A 24,102-nucleotide genomic window follows, 5' to 3' on the forward strand; every position below is an offset into this window, starting at 1 on the left:
TTTTGAATTGGGTTTGGTTGTTAATAACAAATTTCATAAGAGAGTATATATACTGAGAAGCTACTGTGAATATCCCTAGATCCTTAAATAAATGTCTGCAGGATGATCTTGGGTGGACTCCAGCTATTATTCTGATTACACGCTTTTGTGCAATAAATACTTTATTCCTCAGAGATGAATTACCCCAAAATATGATGCCATATGAGAGCAATGAGTGAAAATAGGCGTAGTAAGCTAATTTACTAAGATGTTTATCACCAAAACTTGCAATGACCCTTATTGCATAAGTAGCTGAACTCAAACGTTTCAGCAGATCATCAATGTGTTTCATCCAATTTAATCTCTCATCAATGGACACACCTAAAAATTTGGAATATTCTACCTTAGCTATATGCTTCTGATTAAGGTCTATATTTATTAATGGCGTCATACCATTCACTGTACGGAACTGTATGTACTGTGTCTTATCAAAATGCAGTGCGAGTCCGTTTACAAGGAACCACTTAGTAATTTTCTGAAAGACAGTATTGACAATTTCATCAGTTAATTCTTGTTTTTCAGGTGTGATTACTATACTTGTATCATCAGCAAAGAGAACTAACTTTGCCTCTTCATGAGTATAGAATGGCAAGTCATTAATATATAATAAGAACAACAAAGGACCCAAGACTCACCCTTGTGGAACCCCATTCTTGATAGTTCCCCAGTTTGAGGAATGTGCTGAACTTTGCATGTTATGAGAACTATTTACTTCAACTTTCTGCACTCTTCCAGTTAGGTACGAATTAAACCATTTGTGCACTGTCCCACTCATGCCACAATACTTGAGCTTGTCTAGCAAAATTTCATGAATCTTGTTCGCCGATGTCATGCTTGCATTAAGGATGATGGCCGTCAGTTTCAGCACATTTTGTAAGATACAGTACAAATGGTACGTTCATTGTTTTAGTGATAGTATTTGCAGTTACCTGTAACTAATGTAAACAAAAAAGTATACAGTAATGTGACTTTATTCCTATTGTCTCCTTAATCTGGGTTTTCTGATCCCAGGTTCCCTACCTCAAATTGTTCAGTGGAGCATCCTCCATGTCCTATTAAATTTTTGCTCGCTCTGACGGAAACGCCCCGTATGTGCGAGTTATGTTTGGCTACAATTCTCCCAGTCGAATTAGATCATTCGTGTTCCCTGTTACCGACCTTACGTGCTCCTTCAACTTCATATCGCTTTGCAGCGTTACGCCTAGTTAGTTTTCTGACATGACTGTGTGAAGCAGCACACCACTAATTCTGTATTCGAACAACACAGGACTGTTTTCCTTACTCATTGGCATGTGCTCTAAAATGCATACCTTACCACTTAGCGTGCTGCTGACGTATTATTACGGCGCTTGCGGGGAATGGGAATGTTCGATGGACGTAACATTACGTCACAACAGCTATAATTTTCCGTGGTATCTAACCTATATTTAGCGCTCCCGGAAACGTTTTCTGGTCTTCAGGCTTCGTAGTTTTTTCTAGACGGTAGCAGCGATATCACTGGAAAAATTCATCGTGTTTGGAACCTTTCTTATCGGCTCTTGTTTCGTGGGCGCTAGGTGACGTTCAAGTTCACATTATTACGTGCGTTTTGTGATGATTTTGTGTTCAAAATGTGCAGTGAAGAAGAGAAACGTCTGGAGCTAATAATTTACAAACTCTTTAACAAATCTGTATATGATGAGCGACTGAGATTACCCGTTTATTTCCGCAGATTGTGTTGTTACGAAGGATTTTCCTGCTGGTAAATCAGAAAATAAATCTGACCATATAATTCGAGTCAGTGTAATGTTGGACTCCATTTTTCAGTTTGTATCACACTTTACTCCCCTATGAATGCCAAATGTTGCTTTGTTCTTGTGTTCTGTGTGTTTCTTTCGATTTAAATGGGCTGTAAAAAAAAAATATAAACAGACAGATCACTTGTTTGCCTACCAGGGTATTTATTTGAATAACAGAACTCCATTTCAATTTTTTGTCATATTTACTATTAATTTGAAGTCATATGTGGAATCAGATTTAACACTAGCTATGCCTAAAAACGTGTATTTAAAGTGGAAAGTCCAATAAAACTAAGAATGTTTAAAAATTCCAGCTACATATTTGTACACACGAGTCATAACTCCCGAAAAAACGTATTTCAGCCAGTTTACAGGTAATGTACAAGTCCAGCACAACAAGTGTTAAGCACTATGAATACTTTTTCGTATTAGCTAATGTGAAATACATGTATTCTACTGAAGAAGTGCTCATACGTCTTACGCTATGCGTTTTAAAGCCGATATTTGCTAGAGAATATTTCTTTTGTTTTGGTCCGTACTATCTCGTTCCCAAATATGGAAGGCAAAGAGATTAAAACTGAAGAAACTGCAAAAAGGTGGGAATTTAAGGAGATGGGACCTGGATAAACTGAAAGAACCAGAGGTTGTACAGAGTTTCAGGGAGAGCATAAGGGAACATTTGACTGGAATGGCGGAAGGAAATACAGTAGAAGAAGAATGGGTAGCTTTGAGGGATGAAGTAGTGACGGTAGCAGAGGATCAAGTAGGTAAAAAGACGAGGGCTGCTAGAAATCCTTGGGCACCAGAAGAAATATTGAACTTAATTGATGAAAGGAGAAAATATAAAAATGCAGTAAACGAAGCAGGCAGAAATAAATACAAACGTCTCAAAAATGAGATCGACAGGAAGTGAAAATGGCTAAGCAGGCATGGCTAGAGGACAAATGTAAGGATGTAGAAGCTTATCTCACTAGGGGTATGATAGATACTGCCTACAGGAAAATTAAAGAGACCTTTGGAGAAAAGAGAACCACTTGTATGAATATCAAGAGCTCAGATGGAAAACAGTTATAAGCAAAGAAGGGAAAGCAGAAAGGTGGGAGTATATAGAGGGTCTATACAAGGGCGATGTACTTGAGGACATTATTATGGAAATGGAAGAGGATGTAGATGAGGTTGAAATGGGAGATATGATACTGCGTGAAGAGTTTGACAGAGCACTGAAAGACCTGAGTCGAAACAAGGCCCCAGGGGTAGACAACATTCCATTAGAACTACTGACAGCCTAGGGAGAGCCAGTCCAGACAAAACTCTACCATCTGGTGAGCAAAATGTATGAGACAGGCGAAATACCCTCAGACTTCAAGAAGAATGTAATAATTCCAATCCCAAAGAAAGCAGGTGTTCACAGATGTGAAAATTACCGAACTATCAGTTTAATAAGTCACAGCTGCAAAACACTAACGCCAATTCTTTACAGACGAATGGAAAAACTGGTAGAAGCCGACCTCGGAGAAGATCAGTTTGGATTCCGTAGAAATATTGGAACACGTGAGGCAATACTGACCCTACGACTTATCTTAGAAGCTAGATTAAGGAAAAGCAAACCTACGTTTCTAGCATATGTAGACTTAGAGAAAGCTTTTGACAACGTTAACTGGAATACTCTCTTTCAAATTCTGAAGGTGGCAGGGGTAAAATACAGGGAGCGAAAGGCTATTTACAATTTGTACACAAATCAGATTTCAGTTATAAGAGTCGAGGGGCATGAAAGGGAAGCAGTGGTTGGGAAGGGAGTGAGACAGGGTTGTAGCCTCTCCCCGATGTTATTCAATCTGTATATTGAGCAAGCAGTGAAGGAAACAAAAGGAAAATTCGGAGTAGGTATTAAAATCCATGGAGAAGATAAAAACTGAGGTTCGTCGATGACATTGTAATTCTGTCAGAGACAGCAAAGGACTTGGAAGAGCAGTTGAACGGAATGAATAGTGTCTTGAAAAGAGGATATAAGATGATCATCAACAAAAGCAAAACGAGGATAATGGAATGTAGTCGAATTAAGTCGGGTGATGCTGAGGGAATTAGATTAGGATATGAAACACTTAAAGCGGTAAAGGAGGTTTGCTATTTGGGGAGCAAAATAACTGATGATAGTCGAAGTAGAGAGGATATAAAATGTAGACTGGCAATGGCAAGGAAAGCGTTTCTGAAGACGAGAAATTTGTTAACATCGAGTATAGATTTAAGTGTCAGGAAGTCGTTTCTGAAAGCATTTGTGTGGAGTGTAGCTACGTATGGAAGTGAAACATGGACAATAAGTAGTGTGGATAAGAAGAGAATAGAAGCTTTTGAAATGTGGTGCTACAGACGAATGCTGAAAATTAGATGGGTAGATCACATAACTAATGACGAGGTACTGAATAGGATTGGGGAGAAGAGGAGTTTATGGCACAACTTGACTAGAAGAAGGGATCAGGTGGTATGACATGTTCTGAGGCATCAAGGGATCACCAATTTAGTATTGGAGGGCAGCGTGGAAGGTAAAAATCGTAGAGCAAGAGATGAGTACACTAAGCAGATTCAGAAGGATATAGGTTGCAGAAGTTACTGGGATGTGAAGAAGCTTGCACAGGATAGAGTGGCATGGAGAGCTTCATCAAACCAGTCTCAGGACCACAACAACAACAACAGAGCCTGCAGTAGATTTAAAATGGTTCAAATGGCTCTCAGCACTATGGGACTTAACATCTATGGTCATCTGTCCCATAGAACTTAGTACTACTTAAACCTAACTAACCTAAGGACATCACACACGTCCATGCCCGAGGCAGGATTCGAACCTGCGATCGCAGCGGTCACGCGGTTCCAGACTGAAGCGTCAAGAACTGCCTGGCCACACCGGCTGGCCCCTGCAGTACAGAAAGATTTGTTTCACACTATCGAAGACGAAGACATGCTTATAGGTCGTATGGTACGCATTTTAGAGATCATGTTTACCAGAAATAATTGCTTCCAATGACCGTTCCACTCATATCCGTTGTTATTGACCACTGCTCCGGGGACAAACTGTGTAGAAAACAAGAGCGATGCCACCGCAACTCCCTGAGGCACTGCTAGCGATACCCTTGTCTCAGATGAAAATACTCCTTCCACGACAACGCACTACGTTCTATTTCTTAAGAAGTCCTCCAGCCCCTCACAGCCGGCCGCGGTGGTCTCGCGGTTCTAGGCGCTCAGTCCGGAACCGCGCGACTGCCATGGTCGCAGGTTCGAATCCTGCCTTGGGCATGGGTGTGTGTGATGTCCTTGGGTTAATTAGGTTTAAGTAGTTCTAAGTTCTAGGGGACTGATGACCACAGATGTTAAGTCCCATAGTGCTCAGAGGCATTTTTTTAGCCCCTCACACATCCGGGCAGCTGTTCCGCATGCTCGTTGAGTCGTAAAGAGCTGTGTGGAGCAACGTATCCAGGCGGAAAGTGTCATCATTTCTAAAAACTAACAAACAAATTAATTTTTAGCACCAAGTATGCACAGAAACACGTTCATAAGCATAGAACTCTAAAATACATGTAAGTAGCACATATATTTACAGTGGGGCACAACTAAACGAGACACTTGCTAAACTTGATTCAGTATCAACTCAAATCTGATTAACATGTGTCCCACTATAAATCTCTGTGCTAGTTGTATTTCTTTCTAGTGTTTCATGTTTATGACTGCGATTTTTGTATATGTAGTATTAGCAGTTAATTTATTGGAATGTAATTATCTCCTATTTATATTTGTACTATTTCACACAATAACACCTGTGTCACGTGTGCTAGGCAAATGTCCAATAACTCGAAATCTACTTGCATATGTGACCTGTACTGTTAGGTATTAGCCCGTTTTCTAGCGTAACTAAGAAAGATGTTGTGTGTAATGATGCTTGCTAATTATTGTTTAATATGCCCAAAACAATCAGGAGATACACGTCCCCGCATAAAGGAATCCGTGGAAAGTCATCAACTTCTCTAAAACAATATTCATCAGCCGGCGGCTTGAACATCGTCCCTGAGCATACAGGATTCGACTGTAGGGTTTTAGATGGATACGGAAGGTGAGGCAGAATGTGTGGCGCTCGAGGGTTTGGAGGGAGTGGTAAAGACTTGTTGGAGCTGGAAATCGAGGCGACACTGGTATCAGAGAAGGGATTGGTCGGATTAACGGTGTAAGTGTGGAGGATGGTGCAGGCCAGCAGTCCAGTCCTCAAATACCGGCAGTTAGTAGTTTCAGTCTATTGCACACTGCTTTGCCTTACATGGACAGAACTGTGTCCCTGTGGGTCCCCTTACAAAAAGGTAGTGTCAGAGGGCGCCACACTACTGGTAGTCTTAGCTTGGAGACACTAATCGTGTGGTCAGTCGCCTACTAGGTGACGCTAGTACTAGGAACTACTAGAGGCAAAGGTGGAAAAATGGGCCCCTGCTGGTATTATGGGCCCCCTACATATTTGGAAGTACAGGCCACGAATTCTAGCGGAGAGCACATGAACTACTAAAACTAGTTGCCAAACTTCACTGTACAGTGCGCAGACGTAGTAGCTGTCATGGTTTGTGAGTAGTTGTGCTGTGAATCTTTTCGCTGTCATCAAAAGTTTGAAAGGTTAGTGTTTACTTGAATAAAACTCAAATTTCTAACATGTTATTAGTAGAACTAAGGTAAGGTACGTATTTGGCTTGCTGTTGGGATACCGTTTTACGTTAATTAACGTCGGTTGCGAACCAAACTAACCGTAGGCAAGATCGTTTTTCCCAAGATGGCGAGGGTGGATATATGGGCCCCTTTTGCTGCTGGTATTATGGGCCCCGTAAAATCAATCAGATATTGCTACTCTTTATGTTTCAGATGCCTCGAACACATCTTGTACCACCAAAAAAATCTAAACGGCAATCGTGGGACAAAGCAAATATGGCAAATGCTATTGTAGCTATTAAAGAGAAAAACATGGGGTTGGAAAAAGCGGTTAAAGTGTACTCTGTCCCTCGTTCTACGCTCCAAAGGCTTTCCACCGGTTTTACCACAGGGACTTGAGGATGAACTGGTTAAATATCTTCTCATTATGGAATCCAAATTCTACGGCCTTACCAGAAATGACGTCAGGCGCATGGCCTACCAGCTTTGCACAAGAAATAAAAAGTTGGTGTTTCTGTCCCTGATGTTGACGACGCTGTATGTCTATTTTGTGAAGGGATTTTTTCAAAGGACACAAAAGGTGAACTTTGGGTCCAGTGTATAGCCTGTGAGATGTGGGCTCAAAACGAATGCGCTGGATGCGAAAAAGATGCTTATGTGTGTGACTATTGTAAATAGGCTAGGCGAGGGCTGTGAAAATCAGCCCACCAGTAGACTAATTAACAATGTTCAGAGTGAATCTTTCTTTCATTATACAGAAAAATTAAATAAAATTATATTTTTCAAATTTTTGTTTCTTTTTATTTCAAACTACCTTGGGGCCCATATTACCAGCACAAATTCTTGACGCAACAAAATGCAGAGTATCAGGAAAAAAATAAAATTTTGTTTTAAATACAAAAAGTTGGACCAAAACATGTCGTAACTATTGCAGGACATACTAGAGAAATGTTTTATGTTAATTTCAGGTGATTATACTAAAAATAAAAGGTGTTATATAAAAAAACAGAGTGGGGGCCCATTTATCCACCTTTACCTCTATATGCTTCCGCACACAGCATTCAAGTGGGCTATTCATCCGTTAATAGTTATGTCTGCGGTGTCAGAGAGCGCTCAAACCGGGAAATATTTGACGCATTCAGAGGATGACATTTATATGCTGAGTGAAATAGAGATGAGTAGATTCTCTGCGGAATCATAAAGAAAAGAAATATGTAGGAAACACTGACACACAGTTCGTAGTAATTGACGGAAAATCATCGAGAAAAGCATAACAGATTTCTGGCTTTGCCAAAGGTAGTGTTATGGAACCTCTGTTGTTCCTTCTCTATATAAACGATTTAGGAGACAATCTGAGCAGTCGTCTTAGGTTATTTGCAGATGATGCTGTCCTTTATAGCCTAGTAAAGTCATAAGAAGATTAAAAAAAATATTGTAAAACGATTTAGAAAAGATATCTGTATGTTGCGAATATTGACAGCTGACCCTAAATAATGAAAAGTCTGAGATCATCCACACGAGAGCTAAAAGGAATCAGTTAGACATCGATTACGCGATAAAGCAGTCAACTCCTAAGTCCGTATATTCACCTAAATACATGGCAATTACAATTACGAAAAACTTAAATTCGGAAGAACACATCGTTGTGGGGAAGGCAAACCACAGACTGAGTTTTATTCGCAGAACAGTTACAAAATCTAACAGATCTACTTACGAGACTGCCTATACTACACTTCTCCGTCCTCTTTCGGGGTACTTCTGCGCTGTCTAGGATCCTTAACAGATAAGATTAACAGAATACATGTCCGCACCCGGTAGCTGAATGGTCAGCGTGGCGGATTGTCAATCCTCTGGGCCCGGATTCGATTCCCGGCTGGGTTAGGGAATTTTCTCCGCCCAGGAACTGGTTTTTGCGCTGTCCTCATCATCATCCTATCATCCTCATCGACTGCAGGTCGCAAAATTGGCGTCATATTGAAAGACCGGCACCCGGCGAACGGTCTGCCCGACGGGGGACCCTAGCCATACGATTAAATAAATAAAATAAAACGGAGTACATCGGAAAAGGTCAGAGAAGAGCAGCACGTTTTGTATTATCTCGAATTATGGGAGAGGGTGTAGCTGACGTAATACAGGATTTGGGGTGGGCATGATTAAAACAAAGGCGTTTTTCTTTGCGGCGGAATCTTATCACGAAATTTAAATCGACAATTTTCTCCTCCGAATGCGTAAATATTTTGTTGACGCCGACTTACATACGGAGAAACGATCATCACAATAAAATAAGGGAAATCAGAGCTCGCACAGAAAGATACAGGTGTTCGTTTTTTCCACGCACTGTTCGAGATTGGAATAAAAGAGACTTATTGTGAAGGTGGTTCGATGAACCCTCTGCGAGGCACTTAAGTGTGACCTGAAGAGTATCCACGTGGATGTCGATATAGAAGGAAGACCGGTTGACATAACGTATTTTAAGACATCAGCATATAATGTGCATGGTATTAAAGAGAGCTGTAAAGTGTACAGACTCTGGGGAAAGTGAGATACTGGAATGCAGTAAAGTTCAGGATGCTGAGTGTAACTGCTACTGCAGCATGAAGAGGTTGGGGCAGGAGATAATTTCGTGGGCTGCGTCAAACCAATTAGAAGACAGATGTCCTAAAAAGCGGAAAATCGATTCAGATACTCCGGAGACGTGACGCAATGGGAGCACGTCAACGCCCGTATAGGCGTCGCACGGTGCGTCCACAACAAACACAGGCGTAGGCAAGCTCTCTCTCGGTTGCGACCGACGCCTTCCGGCACGCTGCTCACATCCTCTACAGCTCGCGCAAAATAACGCGACACCTACGCGAAAACTCACTCTCGTCGTGGTTGCTGGGCGATTCCATCCCCTTGCTCCGAAGGAGTGGTCAGGCGCCTCAGTTGACGGTCACCAGATGAACTGCGCACTTCAGGCGCTCTCTTTGCTTTACCTTTACTACACAGCATTGTACTGCAATCTTCGTGCACCGTAGGGGGAGGGGAAATTCTTCATAATCAAGCGTGTGTGATTATATGCAACGCCATCTAATTTCTGTCGGAAGAGGTAAACGAAGAAGGAAAAATACCATTAAAAGTTTTGTTTTAGAGGGTTTCAGGAGCCGTTAGCTCTTTTAATCGGTCAGTATACAGAATAAACGATGAGAGGAAATAGGTATAATGGCCAGTCGCATTAATGTGACTACCTGTCAGTTGCTGACTCCAGCGTGGACCGCTGTGAAACGTGCAGGGAGAGAGACAGTGACGTTCTGCAGGGTCCCCACAGGGATGTGAAGCCATGCCGACTCCAGTTCAGTGGCCAGCTGAGCTAGGTTTCTCGACTGAGGATCCATGACACAAACAGCCACATCGAGGTGCTCCCACAGATAACCGATAGAATTTAAATCGGTGGAGTTTGGTGGTCAGAGGAGTACGGTAACCTCAAGGTCCAGAAATTGCCACGAAACCATTCCAGAAACCGTAAAGAATCCTCCCCTGGTCTGGATTCTTCCAAATTCAACGTCCGTCTGTCCTGTGGGGTATGAAACGTGATTCATCTGGAAAGGCCACCTGCCGCCACTCAGTGGACGTAGAGCTGCGGTATCGGCGTGCAGATTCCATCCTTAGTTGCCGGTGAACAGCAGTCAGCATGGCCCCACGAACCAGGAGCCTGCTGCGGAATCCCATACACAGCAACGTTCGCTAACGGTTATTAAAGCGACGCTATTGCCAGGCCCTTTGTTCATGTGGGCGGTCAACTGCTTCTTAAGTAATAGAACCCAGTACGTTGTCCTCGATGGTGAGTGTTCATCGGAGGTGAGGGTATCTTCTGGAGTGCCCCAGGGAAGTGTGGTAGGTCCGCTGTTGTTTTCTATCTACATAAATGATCTTTTGGATAGGGTGGATAGCAATGTGCGGCTGTTTGCTGATGATGCTGTGGTGTACGGGAAGGTGTCGTCGTTGAGTGACTGTAGGAGGATACAAAATGACTTGGACAGGATTTGTGCTTTGTGTAGAGAATGGCAGCTAACTCTAAATAAAGATAAATGTAAATTAATGCAGATGAATAGGAAAAAGAATCCCGTAATGTTTGAATGCTCAATTAGTAGTGTAGCGCTTGACACAGTCACGTCGATTAACTACTTAGGCGTAACATTGCAGAGCGATATGAAGTGGGACAAGCATGTAATGGCAGTTGAAGGGAAGGCGGATAATCGTCTTCGGTTCATTGGAAGAATTTTGGGAAGATGTGGTTCATCTGTAAAGGAGACCGCTTATGAAACACTAATACGACCTATTATTGAGAACTGCTCGAGCGTTTGGGATCCCTATCAGGTCGGATTGAGGGAGGACATAGAAGCAATTCAGAGGCGGGCTGCTAGATTTGTTACTGTTAGGTTAGATCATCACGCGAGTGTTACGGAAATCCTTCATAAACTCAGGTGGGAGTCTCTAGAGGAAAGGAGGCGTTCTTTTCGTGAATCGCTACTGAGGAAATTTAGAGAACCAGCATTTGAGGCTGACTGCACTACAATTTTACTGCCACCAACTTACTTTTCGCGCAAGGACCACATAGATAAGATAAGAGAGATTAGGGCTCGTACAGAGGCATATAGGCAGTCATTTTTCCCTCGTTCTGTTTCTGAGTGGAACAGGGAGAGAAGATGCTAGTTGGGGTACGAGGTATCCTCCGCCACGCACCGTATGGTGGATTGCGGAGTATGTATGTAGATGTAGATGAAGATGTATACAGTTGCACATGCGCTCGCCCGTGCACAACTCCGCAGGCATCGTCTATCCTTCTCATCTATGGTCCGTGGTGAATCGCAGTTCCCTAGGCGCTGCTTGTGGATAGTGCTGTTTTGCCACGCACGGTTTACTTCACCCATGGCGGCACGCGAACAGTTTGCAAATTTAGCCGTTTCGTAAATTCTTTCACCCTTGGGATAAATGCCAATGATCATGCCCTTTTGGACGTCAGATAAATGGCTCTGTTTCCCATCTACGAAAAAGACTGCACTGTTTTCCGGGTCCTCCTGACAGTGTCAACCCTCCACAGATGGATCTGCTACCTGCCGTCTGCACGTTTACCTCGAACGTAGGCGACTGTCACACTAATGTGGTTCAAAATGGTTCAAATGGCTCTGAGCACTATGGGACTCAACTGCTGAGGTCATTAGTCCCCTAGAACTTAGAACTAGTTAAACCTAACTAACCTAAGGACATCACAAACATCCATGCCCGAGGCAGGATTCGAACCTGCGACCGTAGCGGTCTTGCGGTTCCAGACTGCAGCGCCTTTAACCGCACGGCCACTTCGGCCGGCACACTAATGTGACTCGGCCATGTACCTAGAAGTACTTTCCAAGGCTGTACTTCTGAAAGACGCACAAGAAAGAGAAGAAAGTTGTCTATTTAGGTAATACTGACGACTGAGTGTCAAGAGAACGACACATAATTTCCGGGTGACACTTATTGAGATCGTGTAACGTCAGTACTATATTAAGCGACGTTGTCCACCTCTTTCTTGTTTTATGAGGTTTGCTTCTGACAGGACGTGGTCGATCTTTGTTTTGCTTTGGTTGCTCGTTTGTCTGTACGACTATTCCCTTTTTTCCAGAATGAGATTTTCACTCTGCAGCGGAGTGTGCGCTGATATGAAACTTCCTGGCAGATTAAAACTGTGTGCCGGACCGAGACTCGAGCTCCGGACCTTTGCCTTTCGCGGGCAAGTGCTCTACCAACTGAGCTGCCCAAGCACGACTCACGCCCCGTCCTCACAGCTTTACTTCTGCCAGTACCTCGTCTCCTACCTTCCAAACTTTACAGAAGCTCTCCTGCGAACCTTGCAGAACTAGCACTCCTGAAAGAAAGGATATTGAGGAGACATGGCTTAGCCACAGCCTGTGTTATGTTGTCACTATCCAGCATCCAGTTTCTGGTAATACATATTTCATTCCGTTTTTCTTTTCCTCCCTTTGTTTCTTCATGTAAGTTCCTCGATAGGTAGTCATGGTAGCTGAATTTGTTACCACTTTGGAGCGCACAAATCCTTCGTCCAGCTGCCCGTAGAAAAAGCTAGTAACTTGACACTAGTACAAGAAATTTGTTTTTCAATTAGATATTTTGTATCCAGTAACTGTTATACGGTACTGACATAGATCAAAATGTCACTTTATGTAAACGTGTTTAATTTGAATTAAAGGCAGTGTAACAGATATTAAAATGTTCAAAACTCCGTAGTTAATATTCGAGCACAGAACTGAGGTAGCTGTCATGATCGGAGGAGGCCTGCGAACTTGCGATAGCCACAACTTCTGTCATGTTGCCTCAACAAGGAGACAGTTACGAATTTCAGAAGCATTAATAATGATGGAGAACTGGGGCTAGGATTAAACAGTATCAGGCCTGGAGGGGGTACGACGGCTGGAACAAAGGACTGCCTGACGACCATTCATAACGACTGGAGAATGCCGCTGCTACGACATTTATTGCCTTGAACTGGTCTTTAATGATTGCTCGCTGTACCTACACTCACAAATAAATCATTTCCATACTGCTCGATTTCGAACATACAACAGAGAAATGGTTTTACCAAAATTACCTCTAGTGTATATTTTCCGTAGAAAATCAACGCCAAAGACAAGCAGTCTGGCAACACTGTAATCACGTGTGAGACAAGTATGCTCATTCTATACTCTGTAGCTGTACTGTACAGTTAGTGGAGTGAGAACAGCTTTTCGTGAAAATAGTCGGGTTTTGGAGTTCGAATCCGCATCTGCATTTATTTTCTTTATTTTCTAGTTTTAGACGTGCACTATGTAATCTGACTTCTTAATCGTTTTGCAGCAATTACAGCACACCTTATACAATACACACACAATTATTCAATACTAAAACAGAATATATATGAAGATGATATCTGTTCTTTCGGATATATCCGAAAGAACAGATACCATCTTCATATATATATATATATATATATATATATATATATATATATATATATATATATATATATTCCTGGAAATGGAAAAAAGAACACATTGACACCGGTGTGTCAGACCCACCATACTTGCTCCGGACACTGCGAGAGGGCTGTACAAGCAATGATCACACGCACGGCACAGCGGACACACCAGGAACCGCGTTGTTGGCCGTCGAATGCCGCTAGCTGCGCAGCATTTGTGCACCGCCGCCGTCAGTGTCAGCCAGTTTGCCGTGGCATACGGAGCTCCATCGCAGTCTTTAACACTGGTGGCATGCCGCGACAGCGTGGACGTGAACCGTATGTGCAGTTGACGGACTTTGAGCGAGGGCGTATAGTGGGCATGCGGGAGGCCGGGTGGACGTACCGCCGAATTGCTCAACACGTGGGGCGTGAGGTCTCCACAGTACATCGATGTTGTCGCCAGTGGTCGGCGGAAGGTGCACGTGCCCGTCGACCTGGGACCGGACCGCAGCGACGCACGGATGCACGCCAAGACCGTAGGATCCTACGCAGTGCCGTAGGGGACCGCACCGCCACTTCCCAGCAAATTAGGGACACTGTTGCTCCTGGGGTATCGGCGAGGACCATTCGCAACCGTCTCCATGAAGCTGGGCTACGGTCCCGCACACCGTTAGGCCGTCTTCCGCTCACGCCCCAACATCGTGCAGCCCGCCTCCAGTGGTGTCGCGACAGGCGTGAATGGAGGGACGAATGGAGACGTGTCGTCTTCAGCGATGAGAGTCGCTTCTGCCTTGGTGCCAATGATGGTCGTATGCGTGTTTGGCGCCGTGCAGGTGAGCGCCACAATCAGGACTGCATACGACCGAGGCACACAGGGCCAACACCCGGCATCATGGTGTGGGGAGCGATCTCCTACACTGGCCGTACACCACTGATGATCGTCGAGGGGACACTGAATAGTGCACGGTACATCCAAACCGTCATCGAACCCATCGTTCTACCATTCCTAGACCGGCAAGGGAACTTGCTGTTCCAACAGGACAATGCACGTCCGCATGTATCCCGTGCCACCCAACGTGCTCTAGAAGGTGTAAGTCAACTACCCTGGCCAGCAAGATCTCCGGATCTGTCCCCCATTGAGCATGTTTGGGACTGGATGAAGCGTCGTCTCACGCGGTCTGCACGTCCAGCACGAACGCTGGTCCAACTGAGGCGCCAGGTGGAAATGGCATGGCAAGCCGTTCCACAGGACTACATCCAGCATCTCTACGATCGTCTCCATGGGAGAATAGCAGCCTGCATTGCTGCGAAAGGTGGATATACACTGTACTAGTGCCGACATTGTGCATGCTCTGTTGCCTGTATCTATGTGCCTGTGGTTCTGTCAGTGTGATCATGTGATGTATCTGACCCCAGGAATGTGTCAATAAAGTTTCCCCTTCCTGGGACAATGAATTCACGGTGTTCTTATTTCAATTTCCAGGAGTGTATATATATATCTGGCACTCCTCCGTGAGATCCACATTCCCAACTTATTGTCCCGTACAATATTCATAGTGCCACTGTCCATTGTGCATCTGCACAGAAGAAGATGGTCAAATGACCGGTGATGCACAATGGACAGTGGCACTATGAATATTGTACGGGACAATAAGTTGGGAATGTGGATCTCACGGAGGGGTGCCAGAGATAAGTCCCTGCAGTCTCACTATTCTCTGTGTCCTCGTTGGCTCAGATGGGTAGAGCGCCTGCCATGTAAGCAGGAGATTCCCGGTTCGGGTCCCGATCAGTGCACACATTTTCCACTGTCCCCGTTGACTTATATCAATGCCTGTATGAAGCTAAGGGTATTCATTTCATTGCAACCAAAAGAGAAATTACAGTACCACCAGTTCTACCATTCAGCTTTTAAAGATGTACACTGACATGAAATATTTAAGGATGAAAGTAACTTTCGCATGATGTGTTACTGTCGAGTAATACAGCAACATGCAATTCTGACCATATATAGAAAGAACCGCTATGTTATAGTACAGAGTACGCTATGAGACGAAGAGAGATGTCATTTTTATTCAAAGCACTGAAGTCCCCGCGATTCATGCATGTTCCCCGGACATTACGAAAGGTGGGACGGGGTTATTAATAGTGTGTGTGATCACCACGGACGGCAAAATACGTTCTGCAACATGCTCCCATGCAAACCATTATGTTAGTAAGGAATTATTCTGAGACAGCGTTTCATTCTTCCTCCTGCGGTTGACAACTGCTGCAAGATCTTTAGCGTATGCGGACGTACTGCAAAAAGTCTGCCAACCGCATCCCGCCCTTGCTCGGTGCCACTGAAGTCGCGGGAACGGGCAGGGAGAGCATTTGCCGAATACCCTCTTGCTCCAAGAGCTCCTCCTCCCTCTGCGCTGCTCGATGCTGTTGTATTGTCGTCAATAAAAATTAAGTTAGGGTCAAATACACTCCTGAAAAGACGCCCAGGGCAAATAAATATCGTGTCACAATATCGGTGTTTGGTCGGTGTACAGAGTTCAACGTTTTGGAGGTCAGCACGCCCTTGACACCTTGCGCTTCCTCACACCATGAAACATGGACCACCAAAACAATCATTTTCGACAATCTTCCTGGGTGTAGTAGGCGTTTTCATTCCTCACCATATGACCCGAGCCGTGTTGGCCTCGGCTTATGCGTTGGTTTAAACCTTGACTGATACTCCGTATTTGGTTTCCCGCGGTTATTGCTGTTATGCCGTGGTTCTTCCTCTTTCTACGTGTGGCAGCCGCGGTGTGTATCGATATTCGCACCTTGTACTATTTTTGGCCTGGTGCTTATAGTTTCCGGCTAGCCGGTGTGAGGCAGTCGGTCGGTTGGTGTGGATCAGCCAGGAAATCTCCGAGCGGTGCAGTGGGCCGGGCCCACTGGCGGTCTCTACGCACTGTCGGAGTGTGTGGGAGCTGTTCTGATTGCTACGAGATTCGTTGCTGACCGACCCAGTACATCAAAGTTAACTGGGGATTTAATTACCGAAGCCAGTCTCTTCACATTGTGCCTTGGTTTTCATGGTTGGGTGTTGGGGGTATTCCCGTGAGCAACAGCGAGTGTTCGAGTCGGCGAGAGTTTGGTCCACTATCCGGTGGAGTTTAACTGTATTTTGGTTGTTTGAAATCCAAGTGCACCAGCGGATTTTTCTACCTTGTGGCCGTTAGCGTTCCGGTCACCAGCTCTGGCCACTGACGTAAAATTCAGGCAGTGTCCTTTCCTCACCGTGTTGACGCTGTCCAACACGTGTGTATAAATGACATTCTTAAAACATCCCCCAGGCTGTGGCTAAGCCATGTCTCCGCAATATCCTTTCTTTCAGGAGTGCTGGTTCTGAAAGGTTCGCAGGAGAGCTTCTGTAAAGTTTGGAAGGTAGGAGGCGAGATACTGTAAAGCTGTGAGGACCGGGCGTGAGTCGTGCTTCGGTAGCTCAGATGGTAGAGCACTTGCCCGCGAAAGGCAAAGGTCCCGAGTTCGAGTCTCGGTCAGGCACACAGTTTTAATCTGCCAGGAAGTTTCATATCAGCGCACACTCCGCTGCAGAGTGAAAATCTCATTCACGTGGGTATAGTTTTGACAGCTTATGCATACTTGGTTGTGAGCGGCTACGCATTTTACAATTTGGCCTTGGAGTTCCTTGTGTATTGGTCGGGTGGAAAGTAAGTCGTCTTGTCGGTGGGTCCGTTGACTCTCTCTTGGTTGGGTTGCCGCTGGATCGGATTTAGTTGGGCCGAATACCTGTCTCCCCTAAGCGAACGCTAAAATTTCAGGTGCAGACCGACCCTCGGAATCTTCTGAGAGCTGCTGGCTGTACTGCCTTTTCTTATTGCCGTTTGATTGTGTATTTATATTGCTCGTAGCTCATGGTTTAATTTGTATGCTTTTATATGGTTTCAAATATTGGGGTTTCAGTCGTTTTAAAATTGAAAGTTCCTTACTTGTCAAGTCTTGCATTGTTTGGGCATTCAGCCTCATTTAAAATATTTTTTTGGATAAAGCTTTGGGCCTTCTGCCTTTTGACAATTCATTGTAGTTGTGTTTTTCAATCACGGGCTTTCAGCGGTCTTAAAATTAAAATTCCTTACTTATTAAGTCTTAGATTGTTTTGGCCTTCAGCCTCATTAAAAATATTTTTGGATAAAGCTTTGGGCGTTCTTCCTTTTGAAAATTTATTGTAGTTGCCTTTTTCAACCATGGGCCTTCAGCCGTTTTGAAATTAAAATTCCTTACTTGTCAATAGACAGTTTGGTCCTTCAGCCTCATTTGAAATATTATTTAAGGAGAAAACCTTGCGCTTTCTGCCTTTTGAAAATTTATTGTAGTTGTGTTTGAAATCATGGGCTTTCAGCCGTTTTAAAAATTAAAGAGGTTGTGCCCTTAAGCCATAAGATTGTGTGACATATTCAGTCGATAGTTGACGTCGGAAATTTGCGCTGTAATGTTTGGGCAACTAACTAAAGTTATATGTGTTAGAGTGCAACTGACAGCCGCTCATTTTTGGCCCCTTGCCACAATTCGAACTACCTGTTCTGTCCTGCGAATTTAACCAGGCGTTTCAATGACGTTACGTCCATCACTGCGAAATGTGGTTGGTTTGATGGTCCATATGTTACGGTGTAGGGAGGCGTAATGTATGAAGAGGGTGAACACCTCCAAACCTTTGTACTCGCTACACTCACCAGTCAACATCACTGTGACACTGTACTCCTTGGCCAAGTGCGTCTTTTCAGGGATGCATTCGGACCTGGCTCCATTTGCATGGATGACAATGGGCGACCGCTTCGAGCAGTCAAGATGGAGCAGTTCTTGGAACGAGAGGATATATTTAGAGAATGGGATGTCCTGCCCGTTCCCCCACTTAAACCACAACGAGCATGTGTGGGGTGTGTTGCGGAGAGTACTGCAGCACGTCCACATGCGAAGACTACACAGCAGCATTGCCAACCGCGCTGGTGGGAGAATGGAACTCCCTAACTCAAGAAGTGATTACCAACCTTGTGCCCAGCATGGAAGCACGTTGCACGGCACACGTTGCCGTTCCCGGTGGTAACGCATCCTCTTAATAACAATGCCCCATCCTGTAAATGTCCAGGAGACCATCGTGAATTGCTGTGACTTCAGTGCAGTTATTGTCTTTGAATGATAGTGTCAGTCTCTTTCACTTACTTTCTGCACTACACTGCAGCAGTTCTTGCTGTGTATGGTCCAACGTTTATCGAGCTATGTTAGCCGGCAGGGCCGCATCATGCGGAAGTTTCTTTCGTCTCTAAGTTTAACGCACTAATGTATTTTGCCTTTAAGCATTTACTCCGTTCTCTTCGATACACTACACACACTCATGCTGTCCAGTCGATTGACAAACGGTAAATGACAGTGAATTTCAAATATTACAGCTGGACGCTGTTACTGAATTTTAGTTTAAGTGTTCAACATTTTCACCCTTATAACTTTTTCAGTTACTTCTGTCCTGTGACAGGTAATTTAGTTTTATATGTTTATTAATCTTCAGGCTATTTCTGACAAGTCTCACAAATTAATATCACTTTTTTCATTCAAAGAAAAAAATGTTGTGGTTGTGAGATATGTAGCGTTTAAGAAACAGTGCTTACTACACCATTATTCGACAGATCAACATTAGGCAATGAAAAAATGGTACCCCCAGAAGAAGGGTTGAACTCTTGAACTCTGTTATTATAACAAAAAATTACCCACTCCTCTAACTGCACACCATAGCTACCTGTGCTACACAGGTCTGAATGAAGACACTTCTCGCACATACGCTTACAGCAATGCCAGATTCACACAGTAGGATGTTCATTTGTTACCAAAAATATGAGTGGGACGAAACGTTGATATAGAGATTTTAGTACTGTTAGCATCAAATAATCACACTGTGACGTCAGAGTATCAGAATTTTGAATTGGCATGAGCATACAGGATGAATCACGTAAGACTTTCACAGTAAATACTGCGGAAACGGAAAGTTCTGTTGATGTGCACCTTCCACCTACTTCTCTACATAGTCGCCGCTCCAACTTCGAGTTTCGTCGTAGTGTTGTATCAACTTTCCAATATTCTCGTCATAGAAAGCAGCCGCCTGTGCTTTCGGCCGGTATTCTGCACCGGTCTGTGGAAAAAGTTTGTCTTCATAGCCAGTGGTTCCTGTGAGCAGAGATGAGACTCAAGGTGAGCCAATTACGGACTGTATTGTGCGTGATCAAACACTTCTCATCGGAAACGCTGCAGGAGCGTCTTCATTGCCCCTGCGGTGTGCGGCCGAGAATTGGCATGAAGAAGGAATTGCTCGACAGTTGTGTTATGTGGGCTGCATGACACAGGCGAAATCTCTAACCGGGCCCTCATACTTGGCGGGAGACGCTATTCCCTACGTATCTTTACGTGCTCACTGTTCACTCAAAACTGAAAAGAGCTAAGCGACACGATCGACGGGCATACTAGAGACACTGCCCAACACATCTGTGCAAAGATTTGCCGGATTTTCCCTCTGGTTTCCATTTCGCAACCGATCGGAACTTACTTTCTGGACAACCCTCGTATTTATGTGCAAACACACACTCCTTAATGGAACATTCCCTATTGACATTAACAAACTAAAAGTAGGGTAGATAACAATATCAGAGGTATTTGTTATTGGAATGTAGTGCGAGTCGTTTATGAGACATCGTATTTTGGGAAGTGCCGACACTGACACTTTTTGTGCCATTCAATCTGTGTTGCTGCTAGATATGTTGTTATGTTTGCTTATTGTGTGCTTGTGTGTTCCCTGAGTGCGTTGTGACTTTCTAGTCTGTAAGTGTGTGACAGTCCAAGTAGTAGATCGTGAGTGGACGATGGGACTTACCAATCCAGAAGAAAGCCGACGTACTCATTAAGTGTGTAATGTGTTGGAAGAATGCAGTTCGTCCCTGTAGGGTGTATGTGGCAAGATTATCCCAATCTCGACAATTATTTATTAACCTCTTCAGGCAGTTACGTGAAAGAGGTAGTGTAACAACCAGATAACGTTACAGAGGGAAACAAGTGACGGCAGAACAGGTGGGAATTGACGTCCTTGCTGCTGTTGCAACTGATACGCACGTTAGCTCCCGCGCAATCGCACGAGCAAGTGGCATCAGTCAGGGAAGCGTCCTACGCACTCTCCATCGACATAGGTTCCACTCGTGTCACACATCTCTCCATCAAAAGCGGCACGAAAACGATTATGAGAATCGTATTAACTCCTGTACATGGTCATTAAGATAGGATACTCCAGATGTATCATGTATCTTGTGTAGTCTTAAAGCCACATTTACCAATCACGGAAGGTTAACCGCAGAGACAGACACTATTGGTCTGTAGACAATCCCCATTGGCTTCGTCATGTGGAACGTCAGCGACCAAGGAGTGTAAAAGTGTGGTGCAGGATGGAGAATCATCAGCTCATATGCCCGTTTTTCATAAGCGGAACTAGTATCGCACTCTCCTAGTAGACCACCTTCCACGGATGCTAGAAGAAATTCCTCTGCAGACATTGAGGAACGTGTGGTGCAAACATGATGGGTGTCCAGGCCATAGTAAACGAATTACACTACTGGCCATTAAAATTGCTACACCACGAAGATGACGTGCTACAGCCGCGAAATTTAACTGACAGGAAGAAGATGCTGTGATATGCAAATGATTAGCTCTTCAGAGCATTCACACAAGGTTGGCACTGGTGGCGACACCTACAACGTGCTGACATGGGGAAAGTTTCCAACCGATTTCTCATACACAAACAGCAGTTGACCGGCGTTGACTGCTGAAACGTTGTTGTGATGCCTCGTGTAAGGAGGAGAAATGCCTACCATCACGTTTCCGACTTTGATAAAGGTCGGATTGTAGCCTATCGCGATTGCGGTTTCTCATATCGCGACATTGCTGCTCGCGTTGGTCGAGATCCCATGATTGTTAGCAGAATATGGAATCAGTGGGTTCAGGAGGGTATTACGGAACGCCGTGCTGGATCCCAACGGCCTCGTATTACTAGCAATCGAGATGACAGGCATCTTATCGGCATGGCTGTAAAGGATCGTGCAGCCACGAATCAATCCCTGAGTCAACAGATGGAGACTTTTGCAAGACAACAACCATCTGCACGAACAGTTCGACGACGTTTGCAGCAGCATGGACTATCAGCTCGGAGACCATGGCTGCTGTTACCCTTGACGCTGCATCACAGACAGGAGCGCCTGCGATGGTTTACTCAAAGACTACATTTTTTCGGATGAATCCAGGTTCTGTTTACTGCATCATGAAGGTCGCATCCGTGTTTGGCGACATGGCGGTGAACCCACGTTGGAGGCGTGTATTCGTCATCGCCATACTGGCGTATCTCTCGGCGTGATGGTATGGGGTACCATCGATTACACGTCTCGGTCACGTCTTGTTCGCATTGACGGCACTTTTAACAGTGGACGCTACATTTCATATGTGTTACGACCCATGGCTCTAGCCTTCATTCGATCCCTGCGAAACCCTACATTTCAGCAGGATAATGCACGACCGCATGTTGCATGTCCTGTACAGGCCTTTCTGTATACACGAAATGTACGACTGCTGCCCTAGACAGCACATTCTCCAGATATCTAACCAACTGAAAACGTCTTGTCAATGGTGGCCGAGCAACTGGCTCGTCACAATACGCCAGTCACTACTGGTGATGAACTGTGGTATCGTGTTGAAGCTGCATGGGCAGCTGTATCTGTACACGCCATCCAAGCTCTGTTTGACTCAATGCCCAGGCGTTTCAAGGCCGTTATTACGGCCAGAGGTGGTTGTTCTGGGTACAGATTTCTCAGAATCTATGCACCAAATTTGCGTGAAAATGTAATCACATGTCAGTTCTAGTATAATATATTTGTCCAATGAATACCCGTTTATCATCTGCATTTCTTCTTGGTGTAGTAATTTTAAAGGCCAGTAGTGTATTACAGCATGTCTTCAAGAACTGTTACCAAATCGTTGGATTGGACACAGGGGGCCTGTTCCTAGGCCAGCCTGCTCCCCGGATTTGAAGCCTGTAGACTTTTTTCTGCGAGGAAAAGTGTAAGACTCTGTCTACAAGGACACACCCGATGAAACGCAACAACGTATCACTGCAGCATACTAGGACATCTCCACTGAAATGCTAGCACGTTTACAATGACGTTCCGTATCAGGCTGAAGGCTGTATTACGGTTCCCGGTTGTCATTTTGAACACAACCTGTGATAGTCAATTGTCTATTTGCTGGTCATAATCCAGATGACTTGTGCATGCAGTTGCGTTTTTCTTTCGTATGTGCTACAATAGGTATGATGTACGTGTCGGTGTGAGAACTTTTCAGAACACGATATCTCGTAAACGACTCTCACTAGAATCCTGCAACAAACACCAAAGACATTCTAATTTGCCCTATTTTTAATTTTCTAACGTTAATAGGCAATGTCCCATTTAAAAACGTTTACGTTTGTACAAAAAATATACTTTCTAAGTATTGTAATAATCTGTTGATTGAGTAACACTACGAGCTCCTGAGAATCAATCCATTTTGTGAAAACCTCTATTTATTTGATATTTGCGTTACAAAAAATTTATTGCTCCCAAGCTACAAAAGATAGAAACACAATTCCAACGTTTCTGAAAAGAGGAAAGTTCAAATTTTTATGCATTCAATGTGAGCATCGTGTGCTACACCACGCGGGGGCTCTGTCCTGCCACACACGAAGCAGCTGGTCACTCGTTATCGAATTCACAGCTTCAACAATGTGATGTCGCAGACTTACCAAAGTGCCTGGCATAGTGGGGATAAAAACGTGGTCTTTTAGGTAACCACACAGATAAAAGTCACAAGGTGTGAGGGGTCAAGACCTGGGAGGCCACCGGCGATGAAGTTCATCTTCAGCTCCTCGTCTTCCAATCCACCGCCCAGGAATGGGGTCAGTCAGGTAACGACGCACGCACTTAGGAAAAAGAGTCGGGGCCCCACCTTGAACGAATATGAAGTCACCTGAACCATCTTAACCCTTTGTTGCCTGACGGTACTTAAAAGTACCAGTAAGTTTTGACTCGCATTATTTTCTCGTGGTGCAGTTTCGTGATCTGAGAGTCTGTCGGTACGTAACAGTAACTCTGCTCTATTGTTTCATAGATGTTATTGTGCAATACATAGACTTCTCTGGCGGTCAGAGCTTGAAATTGTTTTTCGCGCGCTGCTGTGAAAACACAAGATTGTATGTGCTTGTTTCCATGGTGTTGCCTGAATTTGTGCGCAATTTATTGAAACTTCCGTTGAGTTTTCCATTGTACGTACTTACCTTCTTTGTTTTCTTATAATAGTTTGAAGCATTACGTTACAAGTGAATGAGATAAAGTGGAAAATATAAGGCGGACTTATTAGTACCGTCAGGTTGTGCGAACACTTTATTGTAACAACAATGCGTTACCTCTCACTAGTTGTTCTGTCCACTTTTTCTCACACAGAAATCCGTAAATACATTTGCCTGTGGAACAATTAGAACAAACAGGAAAGGTTTGCCAGGGAATTTACCTAAAGAAAAATGTCTAAATCAAA

Source organism: Schistocerca nitens, chromosome 1 (assembly GCF_023898315.1).
Source record: "Schistocerca nitens isolate TAMUIC-IGC-003100 chromosome 1, iqSchNite1.1, whole genome shotgun sequence".
Lineage (NCBI taxonomy): Eukaryota > Metazoa > Arthropoda > Insecta > Orthoptera > Acrididae > Schistocerca > Schistocerca nitens.